General features: G+C 44.7%; 1 pseudogene; it reads left to right on the top strand.

Moving 5' to 3' along the window:
* The first annotated feature begins 364 nt into the window (after positions 1-364).
* Positions 365-25516, top strand: part of LOC112216816 — a 29335-nt pseudogene continuing 4183 nt past the window's right edge.

Below are 25516 nucleotides of genomic sequence, written 5' to 3'. Positions count from 1 at the left end.
ACAAGCTAGTTAGCTACCACATGTTCTTGTCTAACTGTAAACAGAGTAGCTAGATATGCCAAATAACAGTCTAAAAACAACTTGAGCGGAAATAATTCAGATTTAACCATTTGAAACAAGTCACATGGCCAAGAAAGATTTGTATCTGATTTCAAACCACCTACAAAAGGTTATTTTAAATATCTGATTCCGTGTGCTTTTTGGCTGTTCGGACTGCAGGAAAAAGAACAGATTCGAATAAATAAAATAAGATTTGAGTCACTTCAAACTGTCAATATGAACCAGGCATAAGTGGTTACGGTAGGCCTTACTGTCAATCATATCTGGGTACCCGCCCCCGAGTCCCACCCTTTCCCATGGCATTGAGCAGCATGCAGGAGCGGAGTAGCGTAGCCCATAGTTTGTGTGAAAGGTTACTACAGTGTTAGATCACAGAAACATATTGTTCATAGTACTCACGCAAACACCCCGGGAGAGACTTGTACAGGAGAAACTCCGGCGAACGAGAGACCAGGGTGTGCTCCGCTGGAAAACCTAGTGGGCGTGCACCCCTCTCTTACCGCAGCCCAGTGTGTGTGTGTGTGTGTGTGTAGGCTACTGCCGCTGCCTCTCCCGCGCTCTTTGAGCTCGCTAATGGGAAATTGTTTCTATCTGCTTCCCAGTTGACAGCTCACAGAGAACCCAAACTTAGCATGGCTCAGGCAGTCACTGGTGGCTCTATGGAGAGGGTGATTCTGGATGATTGAGCGTTTTATCCGCCATCCCTTGGGGAGGAATAATACATTCTGTTGTTGCGGCAGTGAGTGGATCTATTCCCTAGTATGTAACCTGTGGTTTGGGATAGCGCCTCGGGCATCGTAGACGCGCGGTGGAGCGGAATAATCAAGGTTTGGACCGTTATCTGATTGACCATCCTTAGTGCGCCGACATGTCGAACCTGGTCAGGAGCAAGAAGGACAAAGAGATAATTGCAGAGTATGAAAGCCAGGTGAAAGGTATGCTTTTTATTTGTTTTATTAGTAAGGCGTCACACGCACGCACACATATACACCCCTCTCTCATAGGCACATTCATATATATATGAACACACACTACACCTGCCTATGTTATGTCTGATTCTACTGCCTCACACACGGATTTGTTTGGAGAATGGATGTGTAGTGGGGATGACACCTCAGTATGAGACGTCAGTATTTCTGGGTTCATCCTGAGTGCTGCAAGGTGCCTGAGGGGGAGAGGAGAGGGGGAGGAGCGGAATCTGCAGAGCCCTTGATCATTCTCAGCCATGTGGAAGTGTGGGTGTTTGACAGTAGTAGGCTACATTACAGTCAGTGGGTATAGAGTGGAGTAGTAGGTTGGTATAGAGTGGAGTAGTAGGTGGGTATAGAGTGGAGCAGTAGGTGGGTATAGAGTGGAGTAGTAGGTGGGTATAGAGTGGAGTAGTAGGTGGGTATAGAGTGGAGTAGTAGTGGGTATTTGCCATAGCTGGGAGCTCTGTCTCTCTCTCTCTGTCTGTGTTGGTTCTGTTTCACTGTTGGTTTACCTCAGAGGTTGTGGCTGCAGCAGGCTCCCCCGGGTGTGTGTGTGTGCGTGACGAACTGTATATAATGAGCACTGCACTCTGCATATGGTGGGAGTGGGACACGGCGTAGGTTTCATCGTCTTGTCAACCCCACTGATGTCCTCGGAGAGAGGCTTGATGTGGTTACTGTGACAGTGACAGTGCTGTAACTATGGAACTGCCCCCCCCCCTCCCCACCATGATGCCCTGTGGAACAGTAGGCGATGAGGGGGACACCTGGGGAGTGCACTGACTGACTGTGCAGGTGTTCCACGTGAGACCAATTCTGTTAAATGTCACGTCTTCCGGATGGACGTTGGACACAGACTTGTATCACGGGTGACCTGGCTGACTACTTTGTGTGGTGAGCGTTCTGGCGCCCAGGGCTGCTGAGGCATCACCATCCTACACTGTGTTACACAGAGTGAAAGAGGAGAAGTGCAGTGACTTTAAGACTTGTCCTCTACAAGATCATCCGCAGACTCCATCACCATCGTCTACCACCCCGTGACCAGCTCTCTTCATTCACCCATGGACTGACCTTCACCATCTTCGTAGGATGCAGCTGTCAAGGACTTGGCCTCTATTGATTGACCTGTCATGATATATTGCTTGTTTGTTTTTTGATTTTTGAAATGCTTTGAGATTCTATGAAAAGCGCTATTCAAATGTAATGTATTATTATTATACTGAGGACTGCACACAGAACAGTAGGACATTCCAACCAAGATGGTAGCCAGGCCACAAAACTGAACATGGCTCTACACCCATCATAATTACATGGGCATGTTGCAAGGGCTGTGTGGGATGAACTCTTCCTCTCTCACTCACGGCACCACAGAGCACATAAAACATTCTCACTTTATCACCTGCAGTGCCTTCCTGCCCACGTGATCACTTATCTCAGAAAAGGAAATGGCTTTCACTTTTCACAGGAAAGAGCTCCACATTGTGAAAATGCCTGATGTCCCCTGCAGGTTGATATCAAAGAGAAAGGAGGAAATGGAGACGCTGTTGGAGAGTTTGGACTGAAATGACGTGTGTGTGTGTGTGTGTGTGTGTGTGTGTGTGTGTGTGTGTGTGTGTTTATGCATTCTGATCAGGAAAGGTCATGAATACATCCTCAGTTCAGCCACGCACACATTGCTGAAATTCTCATCTCTTTCTCTCCCTCCTACGGTGCTCTTTCTGTCACTGAGGAACTCTGAATGCACAGGCTCTTCCCTGGGCACACACACACCGAATCGACATCGACACAGTGACTTTGAGTGATTAGATTTAATGGAGAGCACCGGAGAGCGTGTGTGTGTGCGCGCCCATCCCCAGTCTGGCAGCTGGCCAAAACACTTGGGGATGCCCTGCATTTCAATGACCACTTAAAGATACAGTGCCGCTTTGCTGCTGCTCTCTCCCGTCTTAGCGGAGGTACCTGTATGTATCTGAATTGTCGCTATGTGGCTTTGCAGTCTGCCTTCCCTCCCCGGGCTGTGATTGGTCGGGAGCAGCTGTGTTTATGAGGGGGCAGTTCTATTCACGTGATGATGTCACAGTGAGAGTGTTGAGTGTCACGTCATCAGTGAGAGGGTTGATCTGAAGCCCAGGTATACCCAGGTATTCAGACCTCTGCTATGTATTCCACCATGCTAATGTCTGGCTGTCTCTGTGTGCAAAGATATGGGAGATTTTTCAAATGTTTGATAACATCAAGTGATGCCTTGGATCATATAAGCCTGAATGATGAATGCAAAAGAGGGAAAGAGAGTGGGGAGAGAGGAATGGAAGTAGAGTGGGAGAGAAGAGTGAAGGGGGGCTGTGAAAGTGAGCTCTGCTTTTGCCTGCGTCTGCATGTGTGTACGATTACTGACCCCACATCTACATGCCTGGGAGAGAAGGAGGGAGAGAACGAAGGGGGAGGAGGGAAGAGAGGGAGGAAGCAAATAAGGAGAGAGAGAGCACTCTCAACAGTGTGTGGTTGTGAGACTGAAGGAAGAATAATTTGGTGGCCAATGCCAACACTTCTGTGTGTGTGTGTCCCTTTATGATCATCCAGCGGTGTTCTGCCCTTGTGTCCTTGGACCTGGTTGTCATGGAAACGGGCCAGGATGAGATTCCTTTTCCTGTTCAGCTGTGACATCACACACACACCCACCCACTCACTCTCTCCAGGTGTCTAAGCCATGAAAGGTAATCTAGTGTCAGATTGGTGAAATGAATTGTTCCTGGCTTGTGCAGAGTTGTCTTATTCACAATCATACATTCATACCAAAGACACCCTCCACTAATCTTAGACAACAAACAAGAGCAAAATCATTGTGGAAGATTTCTACAATGTCCAACAGAAGTTGTGTATCTCACTCACTCCTCAGGCCCGCTGTCTCACTCCCTCCCCTGTGTCTACCCCTCCATTTCTCCCGTCCTTTCTTAATCCCTCTCTCCCTCCCTCCATCTCTCTCTCAGCACGTCTGTCCCTAAGGAGTCATCTTGGACCGCATCCTTTGGCCACAATAACATTAAAGAACACGCACATATTAAACCCACACACCAATCCCACAGTCAGCATGGCAGTGCACACTTCAGTGGTTGTGCTGTTTCAGAGCGAGGGATCTGACACAGGAAGGAGAAGAGAGGACTGGCAGAGAATACACAATGATAACTCTCCCACTCCCCCCTTCTCCTCTCTCTCTCACACATACACACATTATGTATTTCTCTCTCCTTACCTCTGTCTCTCCCTTTCACACGGTCTCTCTCACACACACACACACACACGCCCACGCAGACACACCAATCTCCAGGGGACCCTCTCCACTCCACTACCTGTTGTCTTGGCAACCACACACTGTGTGTGAACCATGTGACGAAGGAGGTGAAGACGGAGCTCAGATCTGCCGCATCAACATTGACACACACACATACATATGCACAGATACGCTTCATAAAGATTCCAATAGAATAATATCGTGGCCTTTAGCCTGAAGAATCTGATTTCCAGTCATGCATGCTCTCTCGTGCGTGTGTGTGTGTGTGTTTGTACACGCATGCACGTCCCCCACTGTGATAGTGGATATCTAGTGGTCATGTGTTCTAACGCAAAATGGCTGCCATGTGCATCACCCAGGTGGGTGCCTAGCTTCACATTAGTGGGTGATGGAGAGAGGTGTTCCCATCATCTGTAAAGGGCTTTGAGACCTGGTGAAAAACACTATATGAATACAATTCATTAGTATATGGGCCAGTAGTCTGGAAAGGTGTTACGTCTGCATATGTTAGTGAGTGTGTATTACTACAGGTGTCTGTGTAACTGAATGATTGTGTTTGTCTGTAGAGCTCTGGTTTAGGGTGTGTGCATGTGTAGTGGCTTCCTTTCCTCTTTACCATAGCCACTGCCCAAGCCTGAAGCGGGGTTGTTTGGTACGCATACAGTCCACACTCAAGGTTTCCAAACAGCCAAACATTCAATGACATCCAGGGATATGGTGCAACAAAAATGTTTATTCTTCTTATATCTAACAAAGAAATTATTCTCCAATTAACTTAAAGCATAGATTACTTGATATGGAAAATACATAATATGACCTGTCTGTATGTATGTATGTTTGTATGGTCAAAAAACTATACCGCACCCGCATCTAGTAAGGACCCCCCCAAAGGCCCAACTTCCTGCCTTTATCCTAACACACTTACCACAATACAATGAATGGGCAAGAGGGGGGGCAAAAACTATATTTATCTCAATCAGGTAAATATAAATCATAAAGGTACGTACCTAATATTTCATAATGTACATTATTATTTAATATATTTACACAAATGTCCATGGAGCTCGGTATGTTCAGTCTTTTATACAAATATGTCCAAATCGGCTCTAACATACCGGCCCCTAATTGTTGACTGCACTGAATGCACACAATTACTTAATATTCAAACGTAGAGCCAATACACAAAACATTCTATACCAGAGCACTATTACAGTTCATAGCTATATACAAATATACAAGGTGCCATATAGGAAAATAGTCCATAGATCTCAGTCGAAGTGTAAAGGTGTTCAACTTCCAAAAATGTATGACTATTACATCAAAGAATGTAAGAGTACGACATCAACGAATCAGAGGTTCACGTGATTCTAAGATTTATTGATAGGTCTCTGTAAGATATTGGTCTTAGTCTTAACCATGACGCTCCGGACAAGACCTTTGGCCCCTGGCAACTCCTCCACCACACGCCCCATTAGCCAAGAGTTCTTTGGGGCGGTGTCATCGACGATGACCACAAGGTCACCAGGACTGAAGTTTCCCTTAGTTTTGTTCCACTTGTTCCGCTCCTGCATAAGTGGAAGATACTCCCTGATCCATCTCTTCCAGAAGAGGTCAGTGATATATTGTACTTGCTTCCATCTCCTTCGTGAGTATAGTTCTCTTCTCTGTAATAGTCCTGGTGGCAGGACTGGCTTTGCTCTCAGATGAAGCAGATGGTTCGGAGCCAGGGGTTCTAAATCATTAGGGTCATTTGTTACAGTAGTGATTGCTCTGTCGTTCATAATCGCCTCAACTTCACACAAGGCTGTCTACAAAGCCTCATCATCCAGTACTTGCTCTTTAAGGACTGAATAGAGGATCTTTTTCAGTCGGATCAACCTCTCCCATACCCCCCCCCATGGTGGGCTCCAGAGGGAGGGTTGAATGACCATGTCACTCCTTCCGTCTGTGATTAATTTTGAATCTTGTGATCCAGCTCTTTCAGAACTTCTCCTAGCTCTCTGTGTATTCCAACAAAGTTGGTGCCATTGCCTGTTTTGATACTTGTTACTGGGCCCCTTCGACAGATGAACCTGCGCAGGGCATTTGATGCAGGAATAAGTATCCAGATAACTAGCAACTTCTAGATGGACAGCTTGACTCACTAGGCAAGTAAAGATCACACCATACCGCTTCACATGAACGCGGCCTCGCTTCACCTCTATGGGGCTTAAGTAATCTATGCCCACATGGGTGAAAGGCGGCAAATCAGGTGACACCGGATCTTGTGGAAGGTTGGCCATCTTCTGTTCTCCAGCTCTAGCTTGCATCCGCCTGCAGAAGACACAGCTCTTAAGGTTCTTCCTTGCTAAGGAGTTGGCAAAGGGTATCCAATATCGCTGGCGAAGTCTAGAAAGCATGTGACCTCTCCCAGAGTGGCCAACCTGCTCATGGATGTGGAGTAAGATCAGTCTGGAGATGTAGGAGTCTTTGGGCATAGCAGCTTTGCTTAACTTTCCTCCTACTCTCAGAATGCCATTGTCAACAATTGGTTCAAACTTACAGATTGAGCCGCTTCTCTTGGCACATTGTTTTCCTTTCACAACTAGTGTAATTTCTTGTTTAAAGTGCTGTTGTTGCTCAAATCGAATGATGACCTTTTCTGCTTCATCTAGGTCATCCAGACAGACTTTCTTTTCCAAACGTCAGTTTGAACTTGTCAATTTGTTCCTTCAGTGAGTTTGTCAGACTCTGATTTGATCTTGGATCAGTTTGAGAGAGAATTTTCCTTTTCTGGCTTAACTGTAGAAGACGTCTCCGTTTCAGCATCCAGGCAACTGCTTTCTTCAAGCTGTTCCATGTTGAATAGTACTCAATCAGTTTGCTGGTTGGACTCTTTTCTTCCACACTTGTACTGTTTACGATTACGTCTTTTCTCACCTCTGGATCATCCGGAGGGATGGAGTCAAGCTCCTCGGGGACGTTCGGCCATTGAGTTTCTGGCTTCTCCAGGAATTCTGGTCCTATGCGCCATCTCTTTGAGTTCAGGAAATTTTCAACATGTAATCCTCTTGAGGCATCATTGGCTGGGTTGTGTTTGGAGTTCAAATACCTCCACTGTTTTGCTTTGTCACGGATCATAGCAACCCTATTAGCCACAAAGGTATGGAATCTCTTGGTATCATTGCGGATGTATTTTAGCACAGACTGGCTGTCTGTCAAGTTCAATCTGGAGCTCCAACCTTAACATCCTGTCCACTCGCACTGCCAATGTTGCTGCAGCAAGTTCCAGTCTGGGGATCGTCATCCGCTTGAGTGGAGTCACCCTTGATTTCCCCAGTATGAATGCAATGTGGACCTTTTCCATACCGTTTGTGAACCTAAGGTAGCTTGCCATGCCATAACCTTGTTCACTTGCATCACCGAAGTGATGCAGCTGTGTGGTCTTGACTTGACCAAAGGTCTCAGGCATCATACACCTGTATCGGGAATCTGGAGAGCTGGTCCAGCTCTGAGAGCCATCTCTTCCATGAAATAGAGTGTTCTTCAGGGACTTCGTCCCATCCACACTTTAGCTTGCAGAGCACTTGAAGAATTTGCTTTGCCTTTAATACAAATGGGGCGAGGAAACCTAATGGATCATAAATAGAGCTGGCAGTTGAGAGAATACCTCTTCTTGTAAGGGGTCTGTTCTTGACAGTGACTCAGAAGGTAAACGCATCACTTTCAATGTTCCATCAGATTCCAAGTGCTCTTTCAACAGGCAGCTTTTCTCTGTCCAGTTCCAATTCTTTTATCTGCTTGGCTTTGTGTTCATTGGGGATAGAAGCCAGCAGAGTGCGGCTGTTGCTGACCCACTTGGTCAATTTGAACCCACCCTGAGAGCACACACCCCTGAGGTTTTTTGTGAAAGCTATGGCTTGTTCTTCTGTGGCCACTGACTTGAGGCAGATATCAACATAGAAGTTGGACTTGACTGTTTGAATCACCTCTTCATCGTACCTCTCACAGTTGTCTTCTTTCGCAGTGCAAAGTTTGCACAACTTGGAGAGGATATGTACCATCATTCTGTACTCCTCCAATCTTTTGTTTGTATCACCGTCCGGCCACCATAGGAATCTCAGGAAGTCTAAGTAATCTTCAAGGACGCGTACTTGATGAAACATTCCTTCAATGTCTGCCATCATGGCAATGTGCTCTTGCCGAAATCTTAGCAAGACTCCTATAAGTGTGTTTGCCAGGTCAGGGCCTTGAAGGAGTTCACTGTTAAGAGATGTACCTTTTATAGGATGATGAACAGTCAAACACCACTCGTATCGTTCCTTTGCGCTTATGGTGAACGCCATGGTGTGGTATGTACCATACCTTGCCTTTCTCTCTGAGGAGCTGTTCTTGTGGTACCTTCTCGGTGTAACCTTTTGTTATCTCTTCCATGAAGCCTTTGTACTCTGCAGCGTAACCTTGGTCCTTCTTGAAATTCCTGATAATATTTAGAGCCCACTGCTTTGCCATGTCACTATTGTTTGGCAGGACTACATCTTTGTTGCGAAAGGGCAACAGTAAGTAGTAGTGATGGTCTTTGAGGGTTATGGAGCTTGATACGATCTCCATAAACCTACGATCCTCAGCTGACATCTCACTTTTCTCTTCATACTCTCTCTCAGGGAAGTCATGGTTGTAGTGATTTACAAGAAGAACCCCCAGGTCGGCCAGTGAGATACGATTGGCCATCACCGTAGGATGCCCAGATTCTTCTGCCATGGTACAACTGTTAAGAGGACCGTTCATCACCCATCCAAAGAGGGTTTTCACTGCATACGGTCCGTTGCCTTGACTATTTATGATTTTCCAGGGTTCCATTGCCTTTGGAGCATTTACGCCTATCAGGAGTTCGACGTCGGCATGAATTTCCTTCAACTGAACCTCTCAGGTATGGCCACCTTTTGAGATCTTTCTGAGTGGGAATATTCTCTCTTGTCACTGGGATTTTATTTTGGGTGTAGACCTTTGGTAATGTGTCGCCTTCCACATTGCCAACCTCTAATCCAGATATCTCACAGCTCTTGGTAGGACTCTCCTGCCCCATTGTGCGTAGCAGAATTTCAGTCTCACTGCCTTTAGCTTGCAACTGCCTCATGAGTCTCTCCGTACAAAATGTTGCTGAGCTACCAGAATCGAGAAATGCACAGGTTAACGCAGAGTTGCTTCCATTTGCCATCTTTACTTGAACTGGCACAATTGCAAGTGCACAATCTGTACCGGCCCCGGTATCTTCACCAGCTTCCAGTGAAACAAGAGCACTGCTGACAGTCTCCTCCCGCTTTACTGCTACACCACTCGTATCTGCCTTCAGAGATCTAAATCTCTCTCTTCCTTCAATGTGCAGGATAGTGGGGTGCTTTCTTTGACAGGTCATCCTTCTTTTACATTCTTTGCTTAAGTGTCCTCTCATCAAACAGCCAAATCAAAGGCCTTTTGATCTCAGAAACTCAACCTTGGCTTCGTGTGGCTGCGCCTTCACCTGTTGGCAGTTGACCAAGAAATGCTCACCAGCGCAAAATACACAGGAGATACTGGGAGCATCAGAAGGGTAGGGGCCTGGTTTCTTGACTTTGAATGTTTGTTCTTTTAGGAGGTTTTTCAGGGTCACAATCTGCCACTACAGCTACTGCAGTGGCAAAGCTGTTTCCCCTGCTCTTGGACTTGAACTGCTGTCAGCTTCTGTTTTGGTTTAAAACAACTTTTTGTTGGTCAGAGGATCTTGAATATCTCCGTACAACGAATCCTGCAGTATTTTGGCCTATTTTTCCATGAACATCACAAGGTCACTGAACTGGGTCCTCCGGTGGCTTCTCTCTAAAATATCACATGCAGTAGACCTCCATTTTTCCCTTAGTTTGTAGGGAAGTTTTGACATGATCAACTTTATGTTGGAGGGAAGATTACTGCTTGTGACTGCTTGTCTTATCTTCTATAGCATGCTCAAATGCACGCATAAATGGCCTAAAGTTTAGAGGATCCCCGTCAAACATAGGTGTCTCCCTAACAGGGAGTGTGTCCTGTTTGTGCTGTAGTACAAGGAGGTCAGATATTTCATTCCGCCTTTGCATGACAGTAGAGAGGTTATCATGGCTGGTATTATGGCTGATACCCGCAGTGTTGATTCTGTGTTGATTGTTAGACCTTGATGTTGGCTGCTGAAGTGTGTGGTTTGTGACTGTTTTCTGAATAGGTTTTGATGGCTTTGTGGTCGGTTGTTGTAAACCCCTTTGTAAATGGGGTCTTTGGAGCTGCTCCTAATGCAGCAAACTCAACAGGTGATGGTTCGGGTTCCTCATAGACCTCGGGTTCCTGGTTCTCAAAATAAGAGTTCATTCCATCTTCTTGGCTTAGAAAATGGGCTGCCACAGCATGGGATTGAGAAGTTGACTCAACACTCTCCAGGACCTTCAGTTTGGCATTATATGCTGCTATGTCCGTTTCCAGTACGATTTTTTCCATCCTAACATTCAGTTGAGCTTTCTGTTGTTCCAGTTGAGCTTTCTCCAGTTCCAATGCATGCTTGTCCTGTAATGATGCTTGGCGAGCTAGTAGACCTGCTCGTTCTGCCTCAGCTTTTAGGCGTGCAGAGGACACTGAGGAAATGCTGTCGTTTGGTTCAATGAGCGTTTGTGGCTCAACTTCAGCTTTTTTCCATATTTCCACCTCTTTCAGGAAATGTTCATAAGTTCTCATTCTTGGTTGATAATAGTTCATGCTCTCCTGTTCCTCCTCTGTGACCAGCTCTAGCACAGATTCATGAGCATTCTTAAAGTAATTGAGAACAGCATCAAATGCTTCAAGACCCTCATTCAGTTTCAATGTTTCCTCCATCAACAAGGACTTTTATTTCATTTATTTTGCATGTCCACACTCCAGGTTTGCTTCTCAGGGCTGCATAGAGTGAATTTAGATGCTCCTCTGCCCTCTCCAGTGGAGTCTTATTTGGGATTTCATCCTACATCATTTACTTTTAGTTCACTCAATTTACAATGACACAGTTGTTGGTTTTTGATTGTTAAACGTAATGCCCCTTTAGACCTCCTTTAATGCTTTAAAACACAGTCCTCCATTTCAGCATATTGACCCATTTTGAATTGAACTGGAGCAAGTTCGGCATTTCAGATGCGTTTTAAACATTTCATCCCATTATATGTTTTGTCCCTTTTTAAAGAAGTTTAAACACACAGTATCTTTAGATCCTTAAGCTGCATTCGTTGCGTTGATGCATTGCATTTCCACGTTAGGCCAAATATTAGACATATGATTAGGCTACATTGTGCATAGGATCTCAGTGTGTCCCAAACTTAAACTACGTAATTGTTTTCACAGCGCTGTGTTTTGAATTCCATTCCCAAGTTTATCAAACATTCCAATTATAAGCACATTTGCGCTTCCATAATATGCATGATCAAACGATCGCATTGAACAGGGCAGCTCATTCATTCGCAGTGGTTACTCACGGCTGGCGAATTCTAGGAGTTCAAGTCCTTCCAAGCGAGCTGTCCTTACGATCCGAATGCAATTACAAATAGAACAATATCCAGCCTATGTCTGAACCGGAGATTTCCTTGAGATATTAATCCTTCACAGAGTTTTTTTGACTTGATTGTAGTGGCTTCCTTTCTTCCTTACCATAGCCACTGCCCAAGCCTGAAGCGGGGTTGTTTGGTACGCATACAGTCCACACTCAAGGTTTCCAAACAGCCAAACATTCAACGACATCCAGGGATATGGTGCAACAAAAAGGTTTATTCTTCTTATATCTAACAAATAAATGATTATCCAATCAACTTAAAGCATAGATTACTTGATATGGAAAATACATAATATGACCTGTCTGTATGTATGTCTGTATGGTCAAAAAACTATACCGCTCCCGCATCTAGCAAGGACCCCCCGAAGGCCCAACTTCCTGCCTTCACCCTAACACACTTACCACAATACAATGAATGGGCAAGGGGGTGGGGGGGGACGATATTTATCTCAATCAGGTAAATATAAATCATAAAGGTACGTACCTAATATTTCATCATGTACATTAATATTTAATATATTTACACAAATGTCCATGGAGCTCAGTATGTTCAGTCTTTTATACAAATATGTCCAAATCGGCTCTAACAGCATGTATTTCAAATCAAATTGTTAAGAAAATAGCTAAAAAAGAATAACAAATGACTAAAGAGCAGCAGTAAATAACAATAGCGGGGATAAATACAGGGGGTACCAGTGTCGAAGTAATTGAGGTAATATGTACATGTAGGTAGAGTTATTAAAGTAACTATGCATAGATAATAACAGAGAGTAGCAGCAGTGTTCCGGAGGGAGGGAGGGAGGGAGGGGGGCAATGCAAATACTCTGGGTAGTCATTTGATTAGGAGTCTTATGTCTTGGGGGTAGAAGCTATTTAGGAGCCCCTTGGACCTAGACTTGGTGCTCTGGTACCGCTTGCCATGCGGTAGCAGGGAGAACAGTTTATGACTAGGGTGGCTGGAGTCTGACAATTTTTCGGGCCTTCCTCTGACACCGCCTGGTATAGAGGTCCGGAATGGCAGAAGCTTTGCCCCAGTGATGTACTGGGCCGTACGCACTAACCTCAGTAGCGCCTTGCGGTCAGAGGCAGAGCAGTTGCCATACCAGACCACACCAAACTTAATGATGGTGTTGGAGTCGTGCCTGGCCATGCAGTCATGAGTGAAAAGGGAGTACAGGAGGGGACTGAGCACGCACCCCTGAGGCCCCCGTGTTGAGGATCAGCATGGCGAATGTGTTGTTATCTACCCTTACCACCTGGGAGCGGCCCGTCAGGATGTCCAGGATCCAGTTGCAGAGGGAGGTGTTTAGGGCAGTATGGTGTTGAACGCTGAGCTGTAGTCAGTGAATAGCATTCTCACATAGGTGTTCCTTTTGTCCAGGTGTGAAAGGGCAGTGAGGAGTGCAACAGAGATTGCATCATCTGTGGATCTGTTGGTGCGATATGCAAATTGGAGTGGGTCTAGGGTTTGATGTGAGCCATGACCAGCCTTTCAAAGCTACAGACGTGAGTGCTACAGGTCGGTAGTCATTTAGGCAGGCTATCTTAGTGTTCTTGGGCATTAAGAACGCTAAGGTAACCTGTGTCCATATCAATGCAGGGACGTGTGTAAACATGTCTTGATTGGTTTACAGTATGTCTCTCTATAATCGTATGTGTGTATACACTCATAATCAGAGATGCACTGTGTCTGTGTGTAGATGTGCGAGCCCAGCTGGTGGAACAGCAGCGGTGTTTGGAACAGCAGACAGAGATGAGGGTGCAGCTGCTGCAGGACCTGCAGGACTTCTTCAGGAAGAAGGCTGAGATCGAGACCGAGTACTCCAGGAACCTGGAGAAACTAGCTGAGAGGTTCATGGCCAAGACACGCAGTACCAAGGACCACCAGCAGTACAAGTAAGAAGACGTGTGTGTGTGCATAGCTCATACTGTATGTGGTTACGCATAAACAGTGGCTTAATGCATGTGTTTGTGTTGATTTGAGTACAACCTCTGCGATCTTTCTCTCTCCTACAGAAAGGACCAGAACTTGCTGTCTCCAGTTAACTGCTGGTACCTGCTGCTGAACCAGGTAATGAAAGTGTTTGTTTGAATGTGTGAAGGCACATATTGCTGACATGTTGGTTCTCTTCATTAAATAGTTGCCTGTGTTTAGGCAATGTAAACACTTGATCTCTCTCTCTTCAGGTGAGGAGGGAGAGTAAGGACCACGCCACCCTCAGTGACCTCTACCTGAACAACGTCATCACCCGTCTCACGCACATCAGCGACGACTCCGCCCGCCTGCTTAAAAGAGTGAGCCAATCACAGCCTCTTCTCATGCACGTGTCACAGATGACTTTCCCAAGGGAATAGAGGGTTTTATAGCTGTAATGACAAGTCTGTTAGTATGAGAGGGAGCAAGAAGAGGACTAGAAGAGTTAATGTTTTCGAAGGAAAGGTAAAGGCTCATATTTCCCCGTGTATTTTCCCAGAAGCCTCTTGGTTTGAGAGGGAGCTATAAAAGGGGCCACAGAGTTAACCTGATGGGCTTTAATCAAAAGTACAGAATCGGCCCACATTTTCCTCTGTGTATTTGAGTGTTTTCCCCTGTGTATGTTCAGAGAAGCCTGCCTCCGAGTACTGTAGAACACGTTAAACACACACACCCACACAAACCCCTTCCGAGTTCAACTCATCATGTTCATTATTAATCTCTCTGTGGCTCCTGTTTTATTAATGAGAGCTAAAGTGCTGAGAGACCTGATAGCTAGTAGCTACATAAAGTACGCCTAGACATATAAGCTTTGTAACTGTGTTATAACTGCTTATGAAGCTTTGGTTTTAGAAGTGGGGGGACATAATGTTTTGTGTATATTTTTTTACAATTGGATAAACACTCCACTCTACCCGACCCCTCGGATGCGTCCGCATGGTCCTAAAGCACATCGTTGCCTCGTTTTGTATATCATTCCAATGATAAAACTGTGGGGGACAAAAATGCAATTTCAGAATGTGGGAGGGACATGTCCCCAACCCCAGTGAAAGTTGCGCCCCTGTATGAAGCTCTAGAACACAGATGACACTTGTCAGTCACTGTGAGTGTGCCCAGGATGACACCGGCTGGTGACCATGACACCGCTGAGTTTCTGACAGCCTGGTGTCCATGGTGACAGGCTCAGCTGGTCCGCCTCACAGTAAGAAGGCTAGTGGAATGGGATTAATCCATTCTGGGATTTCAGAGTAATTTGGCTTAATGCAGTATTAATGCTCTACAGAATGCTATAACTCAAACTCCCAAACTGGAAGGAGCTGTTTAATACATGAGGACTCTCTCACACACACACACACACACACACACACACACACACACACACACACACACACACACACACACAGGAGCTACAGCCCAGCTCCTGTCACCATATGTTTTATTTATGGATTCATCCATTTATGGATGTATTTATTTATCTGATTATGAAACGTTTCTCATTTGCAGTGATGACCTGTGTGTGTGTTTCTAAACTGTACAGAGTTCTCCTCCCTTCTCCACTGGGTTGATGAAATATCTCTCCCCTATCTCTTCCTCCGTTCCCCCTCTCTCATCTACCCTCTCCTCCTCCCCCCACTCTCAGAGCAAAGAGATCACCTTTCAGCTGCAGGAGGACTTGATGAAGCTCCTTAATGAACTCTACACCGTAAGTGACATCCTCTATAACTGCCACACGCAGTCTCCATTAAACATTTAACTTCAGGGCTTTTTTTTACTGTCACTTTTCCTGTGCTTAAGCAAGACATCAAAAACGGCCACACTTCATTTTAAACATTGTGACATGAACTTTTGAGGAATGAGTCGCTTCTGTGATTTCAGCAAAATGCTGCAAAGGAAAGTTGCTGATTGGTGCGTTTAGTTAAGTGAAAGCTTGGCAGCCTTAAAAGCTGCTGGTGTAAATAAAGAAACACATGAGCTAACAAGAACTTAGAGAGGGGACAGATCTGTTCCTAACCTCGCAGGGGAAGGGAGGCGTACAACATTTATCAGGTGCATTTCTATAGGTGATTGTGCTATGAGCAGTAAGGTCACGTTCAAGAGGCACGAAACAGGAGAGAACCCTTTCAAAACGGAGGAGGTACTACCTGAACTTGTCCATTCTGTCTGCCTTTCATGTCAAAACGTTTCCGACCATTAGTGCCTTCTGAACACGGCCCAGATGATTTGCCTGGGCAGACTTGTTGACAAATGGATGCATTGTGGGCTGTGGTTGCTAGGTGATGAAGACATACCACATGTACCATGGGGAGACGCTGAATGCGGAGACCAAGCTGAGGGATGCCGAGCGTCAGGTGGGGGTTGGCAAAGTGGGGCCTGGTGGGGGAGTGGAGCCGTTATTCGGCATGCGTATAGAGGAACGCCACCAGAGACGCAACGCCGCCCGAAAGATGGAGAAGATGAGGGAGAAGGTACAGAGGCCCATGACGGACACACACTCCTTTCCTACATTCATTTAGATTTTTTTACGAGTCTCTAAAAAGTCTCAAACTGTTATTTTCTCCCCACCTTCTCTTGCTCTATCTGCTCTTGCTACAGAGGAAAGCGAAGTACTCTGAGAACAAGCTGAAGTCTCTGAAGGCTAGGAACGAGTACCTGCTGACGATGGAGGCCACCAACTCCTCTGTGTTCAAATACTACATCCACGACCTGCCCGATATCATAGATGTGAGCACACACACAACCAAGCCGATTTCACTTTTACCAAAGCAGTGTTGGCAAAAAGTGTTAGAGAAAGAAAGACACATTACCATCTCTCTCCCTCCCTCAGTGTTGTGACCTGGGGTACCACTCCAGTCTGAGTCGTGCGTTGAAGACCTACCTGTCTGCAGAGCTGAGTCTGGAGGCCTCCAGGCGGACAGGGTTGGAAGTACTGGAGGGGGCCGTAGAGGGCCTGGATCCTGCCCGAGACAGACAGCGCCTGCTGGGCCTCTACCCTACCGCCTTCTGCCCCCCGCTACGCTTCAGCTTCCAGCCCCACATGGGGGACCCGGTGAGTGCGCAAAAGTGCAAAAACACACAAGCACGCATGCACACATATACATACACTCACACAGACATACGCACACCCAGTGACACACAAACCCCCCAGGTAAGCGCCCAGTCATGCTGTGTGTTGTTCCTGTTTCCTGTCAGGTGACCCAGATAGCCGCCCAGCCACAGGTGCAGGCAGAGCTCACATCTAGGCTGCAGCAGCTCCAGTCACGCCTCTCCACCCTGAAGATCGAGAACGAGGAGGTGAGACACACACACACACAGTCATATGTACTTCAGTTTCCCAGTGTGCTTTGCTGTAGTTTGGTTGATTCTCAGACTACATGCTGTGGGAAGAAGGAGAGGAAGGTTGGGTTGATTTTGTAACAGATGTAGACCTATAGCCCTGAAGCTATAGCTTTTTTGGGTTATGTATAGTGTGTTTTTGGAGTGTGGATTACTGTTGAGCAGATTGTATATGCATTGTTGTGGAATGGGAGGGCAGCTGTTGTCTCACCCTGAAGGGCACAGAAGTGTTGGAGACTGGAGTAATGAGCTGCATCTGCAGGTTTCAGCACACACACACACTCACACACCGTAATTACCATACACAAATAAACACCACCTGCACCATACAGATTTAAGATGTGCGTAAACACTCGCTCAAACCTCATATCCACAAATACATGAACAGACAATCTGTGAGTGATTACTTTGGTCTAACTCTATTTCCCCTACATCCAGGTGAAGAAGACATGGGGGGCCACTCTCACCACCCTTCAGGACATGACAGTGCTGGATGACTATGATGTTTCCCAGAGTTTCACGCACAGCCCCTCTTCAGAGTCAGTCAAGTCCAGCGTGTCGGACGGCTACTTAAACAAACCCAGCCTCGCCAAGCGCCGTGCCAACCAACAGGAGACTGAGCTCTTCTACTTTACGGTGACACACACACACAGGCTAGATGATATAGACAGTTAGGTAGATGTACAGTTAATGAAAGCTGCATGTTCTTCTGTCTGTGGTCCACAGAAGTTCCGTGAGTATCTGGAGGGCAGTAATCTGATCTCCAAACTACAGGCCAAACACGACCTACTGAAGAAAGCCATGGCCGAGGGTAAGAGACACTCTCTCTTTCTCGCTGTCGACCCTCTTTGTCTCTGTTAGCCTGGTCCACCATCTTGAACGCTGCGCTCTCGTTTTGTTTCACTTGAATCCATGTCGTGAAACAGAATGTAAGCTCGCAATACCAGGATGGTTGAACGAGGCTCTCTCTCACTGCCTCTTTTAAGCTTAGAAATATGCCTTGTGTGCTAATGCCCTCCCAGTCTGACAATTAAACTCCTCTCTCTCTCTGTCTGCCTGTCTTTCACGTCTCTCCAGGGTATATAGCAGACACGCTGACTACCAGGTACAGCTCATCATTGACTGAAGCACTGTTTCTATCTTTTAGATTGTCTCAGGTCTTGTCTTTGAGCTCTGCAAAACAAAACTGAGTCACTCGTCTCTTGTTTCTCTCCTTCTAGCCGTGGACGAAAGAACTCCCATAGCAAACACCAGGTAATGTTTCCACTCTTCCTCCTGCTGGTTGTGTGGTTGTCCTCTGCTGGTTGTGTGGTTGTCCTCTGCTGGTTGTGTGGTTGTCCTCTGCTGGTTGTGTGGTTGTCCTCTGCTGGTTGCTTAATTGCCTGGATGTGTTTTTTTAGGATTCGACTAAAGCCATTCCTCTGCTGGTAGAGAGCTGCATCCGTTACATCAACCTCCATGGTGAGTCCGACTGTTGAAAATAACATGGTGGATCCTCCACTTAGCCTACTTAGGGGCTAGAGGCAAAATCCATACCGCTTACACCTATCAAGCCCTTTCAAGTTCCTCTGATGTGTACTGACTAGACTCTCATAACCGCCTCCCATCTCCGTCAGGTCTTCAGCACCAGGGCATATTCCGTGTGTCGGGGTCACAGGTGGAGGTCAATGACATCAAGAACTCATTTGAGAGAGGTGAGAGGTCATTGTGAGGTCATCATACTTGTGCTTCCAGGTCAGCGGAGAGGAAACTGACCATGTCCGTCTCTCTGTTGTCAAGGTAATGACCCCCTGATTGACGAGGAGAATAACCATGACATCAACTCGGTGGCCGGTGTACTGAAGCTCTACTTCCGGGGGCTGGAGAACCCCCTCTTTCCCAAGGAAAGGTTCAACGACCTAATTTCCTGTGTCCGTGAGTAGCTATGCTGTGGGGAGGTGGCGAGACAGGAGGACAGGGGTCACTGTTTTAACGGGGGGGGATGTTCATTTTTTTGTGTGTATGCAATTAGTGTGTGTGTTTTGAAAAAAATTAACAGCTGTGAAGGTTTTGTGATTTACAGTGACATTTGAACAGCTCTAACATGCAATGTGTTGCAAAAACGACCTCATCAGCAGTCGATACGGCCCATCAAAACTTATTTAAAATGCAACAGATTCCAAAAGCTTTGCATGCTTCACTTAAATGCAACTGTTTGTTTTAGGTCTCCATAAATGATCAGCGGCTGTTCATTGACAAAAAGAGCAGTTTTGAGATGCAGTAATAAAAAGTCTTATGAGTAATACATTCCATTTTGGCACTGTCAAAATGGGTCCCTCTATCTCTCCCTCTCTCTCTCTTCCTCCCACACACAATCTCCCAGTCCCATTTCTTTGTCTTCAACTCAGTTTCTTTCTGTCTTTCTGAAACACACACAGAGCTAGCCGCCTCTCTGTGGGCTGCTTATATTTCAGAATGTGTCAGGATTACACCTCATGAGTTCCTGGGAATATTACTGACAGCTGGTGTGTGTGTGTGTGTGCTCCCACAGGTATAGAGAGCCTGTATGACAGAGCTCAGTGTATTCGTAAGATTCTACTGGGTGTTCCACGGGTGACTCTGGTCGTGATGAGATACCTGTTCGCTTTCCTGAACCAGTGAGTGTCTGTACACTAACACAGAACCACACATTAACCACGTCTGGGTTAATATAGAACCCACAGAACCAGTAATGAGTTAGTCTAGAACCAAGCAGAACCAGGTCTGGACTAGTCAAGAACACACCGAACCAGGTCTGGACTAGTCTATAACATAGAAAAACATAGCAACACACAGAACCAGGTCTGATCTAGTATAGAACCCAGAGAACCACACAGAACCAGTACTGGGTTAGTTGAGAACACAGAGAACCAGTACCGGGTTAGTCTAGAACATATAGGTCTGCAATAGTCTAGATCACACACACAACACGGTCTGTCTGTATTTGGCTGAACACGATGTCTCATCTCTGCAGCTCCAAATAGAGATGGAGGAGGAAGTGTGAACGGGAGGAGAGGGAGAAGTGTGAGGTGCTGGTGTGATCTACCACAGCAGAGAATGTTAGATTGCAGAATATTAGATTACAGTATTCGGTACGAGTATGATGGACATTCAGTTTACTTCTATTTGTATCCTGGAGTGTTTTACTTCCTGCTTTTATTGCTGGCTCAGTAGCCCACATGTTTTATTTAACATTGTTATCAGGAAGTATTCCACAAGCATGGAAATCTACATATGTGCTGAGTGGGGATACAAATGATCTTGACAACTGTCACCCCATTTCAATACTACCTTCTTTAGAAAAGATTCTTGAATCCTTGGTTAATGTACAACTTTGTTCCGTTTTATCTGATAATTGCATTTTTAATATAAACCAATCAGGGTTTAGGCCTGGGTGTAGTACTACCACAGCAAACATGCTAGTTGTTAATGATATTGTCAATGCCTTGGATGCTAAAAAGAGCTGTGCTGCCTTGTTTATTGACCTGTCAAAGGCGTTCCACACGGTTGATCATTCTGTTTTGCTGAAGAAGTTATAAAAAATATTTAAAAAATAGGCCTGGGATATACAGCCAGTTTTATGGTTTCAGAATTATCTTAGCGACAGAACTCAGGCCATCTTGACAGATTGGTTTGAATCTGAATTTCTTGATAATCAAAAAGGTGTTCCTCTGGGTTCGATTTTGGGTCCAATATTGTTCACCTATATTAATGACATAGGAAACACTGTTAATACTTGGAACATTCATCTCTATGCAGATGACAGTTTTGTATTCCTGTGCCACCTCGGTGCAGCAGGCCATTCGTGAACTTCAGCATGACTTTGTTTCAATTCAGAAATCACTTACAGATCATAAATTGGTGTTAAAATACAAGTTAAACCAAGCTCCTGCTGTTCTCTAGGTCACGAAATGTTGACCCTGAGGACCTGCATAATTGCGCTACAAATGGAGTCCAAATTGAGCTTGTTTCTCAATATAAAGTACCTGGGTGTCTGGACTGATGACAAGTTGTCCTTCGTAACGCATATTGAAAATCTGACTAAGATTGCTTTTTTTATATCGAAATAAATCATGCCTCAGTATTGAAAATGGGAGAAAGATTGTTCAAACAACGCTTCTCCCTGTATTGGATTTTGGTGATATTGTTTACATGCACGCGGCAGCCTCTATTTTGAGACCTTTGGACGCAGTCTACCATGCCGCAATACGTTTTATCACAGGGGACAATTTTAGGACTCATTGTAGTCTGTATAAAAATGTGGGATGGAAGAGAGCTGCATTCTCTTATTGATTTCCAAAGCAATCTGACAGACACTCCCTTCATATGTAACTTCATGAAGTTAAGAATCATAAATGACCAAATCCCTTCTCAGGAATGGATAACAATAGGTCTCAACGGATTTGGAAAAATCTGCGTTTTAGTTTTTTTGCCTCTAATCTGTGGAACAGTCTGTCGAGTTCACTGCAGTTACATGTGCTGGTGCCACTTAGGCAGTTTACACTAATGATTGAGGACCTCTCTAGTTTAATGTGATTGCTTTTATTCAATACGTTTATTTTGTTATTGGTGCTGAATTTTATTGTTTTATACACAATGTATATGTATACAGGGCTCTGTTGTAAAATAGATTTTGAATCTCAATGTGACTTAAATAAAGTTTTAAAGAACAAATAAGGGGAAAAAAATAAAGTGATGTGTTTAAGTACTAACATTTGCCCTGTGCCCCCTGCACAGCTTATCCCAGTACAGCGATGAGAACATGATGGATGCTGGGAACCTGGCCATCGTCTTCGGCCCCACCCTGCTGCCCACGCCCGACGCCCTGGACCAGGTGGCCTGCCAGGCGCATGTTAATGAGGTCATCAAGACGGTCATCCTGCACCACGACATCTTCCCCGACCCCCCGGAGCTGCCTGGGCCCGTCTATGAGAAATGCATGACTGGAGACCAGTACTGGTGAGACAGATGGACTATACTGTATACTCAAGCCTTGCAACCATCTGTGCTTTTTATCATTCTGTTCATCCATTTTGTGAAATATCAAGAGGGCCCGGTTCTACCAAGTTTGTCTAGTATTGCTGACTGCTGCAGTTATGGTACTTACACTGCCTTTTTCTTCCTTTTCCTCCCCCACACCCAAACTCTTTCTCTCGCGCTCTCCCCCTCTCCCTTTCTAGCGAGAGTCCTTTCAGTGAGCCGGGTGGGGAGGCAGAGCCCGACGGCGGCACAGAGACTCAGACCAGTGAGGAGGGTATGCTTTGACCTCTACACAATCACCCAGTGGGCTTCTCTCTCTCATCCACCAATGGATAGAGCTGTCTCCATGGCAACAGCTAGCATAGAGACCCCCCTCTCTCTCATTGAAGGGGTGATGGTTAGCTAAGACTCTTATGCTCTGATTTCTCTTTCGTGTCCACCTCGTTCCTCATTGGCTGAGCTCGGGCAAGGTCTTGCCGGGAGATGAGTTATTGACAGGTCCCGATCATACGATCTGGCTCTTATCGCTCCTTTCTCTCTGTCCTTCTGCCTCCCGCTTCCTGCCCCCTCTCTCTGTTTCTCTCTTTCTCCCTCCCCATCTTTCTTTCTCTCTCCGTTTTTCTCGGTATCTTAGAGGGGGAAGCAGTAGAAGCGGTGGCCAGGTTTGACTATACAGGCCGGTCGGGGCGGGAGCTCTCCTTTAAGAAGGGAGTGACCCTGCAGCTGTTCCAGCGTGCGTCACATGACTGGTGGGAGGGGCGACTCAACGGCACCCATGGCCTGGTGCCTCACCAGTACATAACACTGAAGGACAGGCAAGTACACAGCTAGCACATAGCATACACGCTAAGTAACACAACCATGACAAGAGAAGATGTCTGTAAAATATGCCTACAGCGGCATCCCGTTGTGGACTGTTATCAAATTAACTGTAGAATGAGGAATTGAAGTATCAAAAGGAACTGCCCATTTTTTGATTTTTTAAAACTTATTTTGGGGGATTTATGGATTGACGACCTAAGTTAATTAAATTGCAGTGAACAATTACTGGACACTGGTATTGATTGACTGATTTGATCATTTGTTTGATTAGTTACAGTGCCCTGATTGGTTGGGTAACAGGTTCTGTTTAAAACTGATTTGGTTAGGGAGCAGATTCTGTTTAGTGCTGATTATTTGATAAGAGGTGCTGTGTGGTGTTTCAGGCCTGACTCTGCATCGACAGTGGACAGCGACAGTGGGAGCACTAGCAATGACGACAAGAAAGCCAGAAGTGAGCTGAACTCTCCTACTGACAGACAGCCAGAAACTTACAACAGGTCAGTAGCTAGTTCGCCTGAGAGGAGGCCAAATTACAGAGGAGGAACTTCTTGATGCAATTAAAGCATTTAATTCTGGGAAAACTCCAGGGTTGGATGGCATACCAAACTTTTTTTTTATATACTCAGAGGACCATTATTAGCATGTTTTAACCACTCCTATATAAATAGTAGATTATCGGACACTCAACAAGGTCTGATTTCATTATTACTGAAACAGGATTCAAGTAGTATATATAAAGATGCAGTCCATTTTATTATTATTTTTTTAAATCGGAGGGATCTTACACTTCAATGTTGTGATGCAAAAATTCTAGCTAAATGCTTAGATCATCGAATTAAAAAGGTTTTGTCAGTTATTATTAATCTTAATCAGACAGGTTGTTTTACATGGACAATATTTTGAAGATAATACAAGTACTAGAAACAATAGAACACGATGAAATATCTGCAAAACCAGATTTGGTTTTCATAGCTGACTTTGAAAAGGCTTTTGATAAAGTACGACTGGAGTTATATAAATGCCTGGAATATTAAAATTTTTGGAGAATCTCTTATAAAATGGGTTAAAGTTATGTATAGTAACCCTAGGTGTAAAAAAGTAAGTAATTGCTACATCTCAGAAAGTGTTAAACTGTCAAGAGGAGTAAAACAAGGTTGTCCACTATCAGCATATCTATTTATTATTGCCATCGAAATGTTAGCGGTAAAAATTAGATCCAACAATAATATTAAGGGATTAGAAATCCATGGCTTAAAAACAAGTGTCATTATACGCTGATGATTCATATTTTCATTTAAATCCACAATTAGAATTCCTCCACAGCCTCAGAGGATCAAGATACTTTTTCTAACCTCTCTGGATTAAAACCAAATTATGATAGGTAAATATTGCATATTGGATCACCAAAAAAATGCTACTTTTACATTACTGTGTAGTTTACAAATAAAATGGTCTGATGGGGATGTGGACATAAAAATTAAAAAAAATAAAAATAAATGATCTGACTACAATACATTTTTGCTGAAAGTTAGCAAAAATACAGTGGGAAAAAATCACCCTGATTAACTCTTTGGTCATATACTAGCCTACCTATTTGATTATGGTTTTGCCTACACCAAGCGACCTGCTTTTTAAATGATAAACTGAATAAATTATAAAATGAAACGGCCCTTTTTCGGGACCTTGTCTTTCAAAGATACTTCGTTAAAATCCAAATGACTTCACAGATCTTCATTGTATCATATATATATATATATATATGATACAATCTTCCCAGCTATGCAGATTTTGCTGCGAGGAGGCAGTCATTTTATTTATTTTGGTACTGTCCATATGTAGCTCGTTTTGGTCACAGGTCCATTTACCTAGAGCTAACACTGCAAATACTGGGTGATTTTTAAGTCAGTCAATTGATAAATAATATAATTATTTTAAGAAAAATGTTCAATCTTTAGAAACTATGAGAATAGAAAGGTTTAGTACATTTGTGAAGCATCACGGCACAGTTAAAATGTATGGCAAATAGAAATCCAATATGGATGGTGTTAAGAGATAGATGGGAGGGGTTGAATGGAGCTGAAGGGTGGGACTAATAAGATAAATGTAAAACATACGGGGTCTATAAAATGGTTAGGTTCAGAACTTTTGAAATAACAGTTTCAAATAGAAATCAAACTTGATGGACATCAGAAATAGAGGAAGGCCAGGACTAAAAACAATCAAAATATAACTATTGTGTCTAAAATGTGTATAGTATGTATAAGCTGGAAGTAGAAGCCTAAGTGTTGTTTAATAGTTTACTTCAATTGGGGGAGGGGTGGTAGGGTTTGTGGGGAATAATAAAGGAAGGTAAATTCTAATAAGGTACAGTGCCTTGCGAAAGTATTCGGCCCCCTTGAACTTTGCGACCTTTTGCCACATTTCAGGCTTCAAACATAAAGATATAAAACTGTATTTTTTTGTGAAGAATCAACAACAAGTGGGACACAATCATGAAGTGGAATGACATTTAT

This window comes from Oncorhynchus tshawytscha, linkage group LG17, assembly GCF_018296145.1.
Source record: "Oncorhynchus tshawytscha isolate Ot180627B linkage group LG17, Otsh_v2.0, whole genome shotgun sequence".
NCBI classification, from domain to species: domain Eukaryota; kingdom Metazoa; phylum Chordata; class Actinopteri; order Salmoniformes; family Salmonidae; genus Oncorhynchus; species Oncorhynchus tshawytscha.
This window is presented reverse-complemented; position numbering and strand designations above follow the sequence as displayed.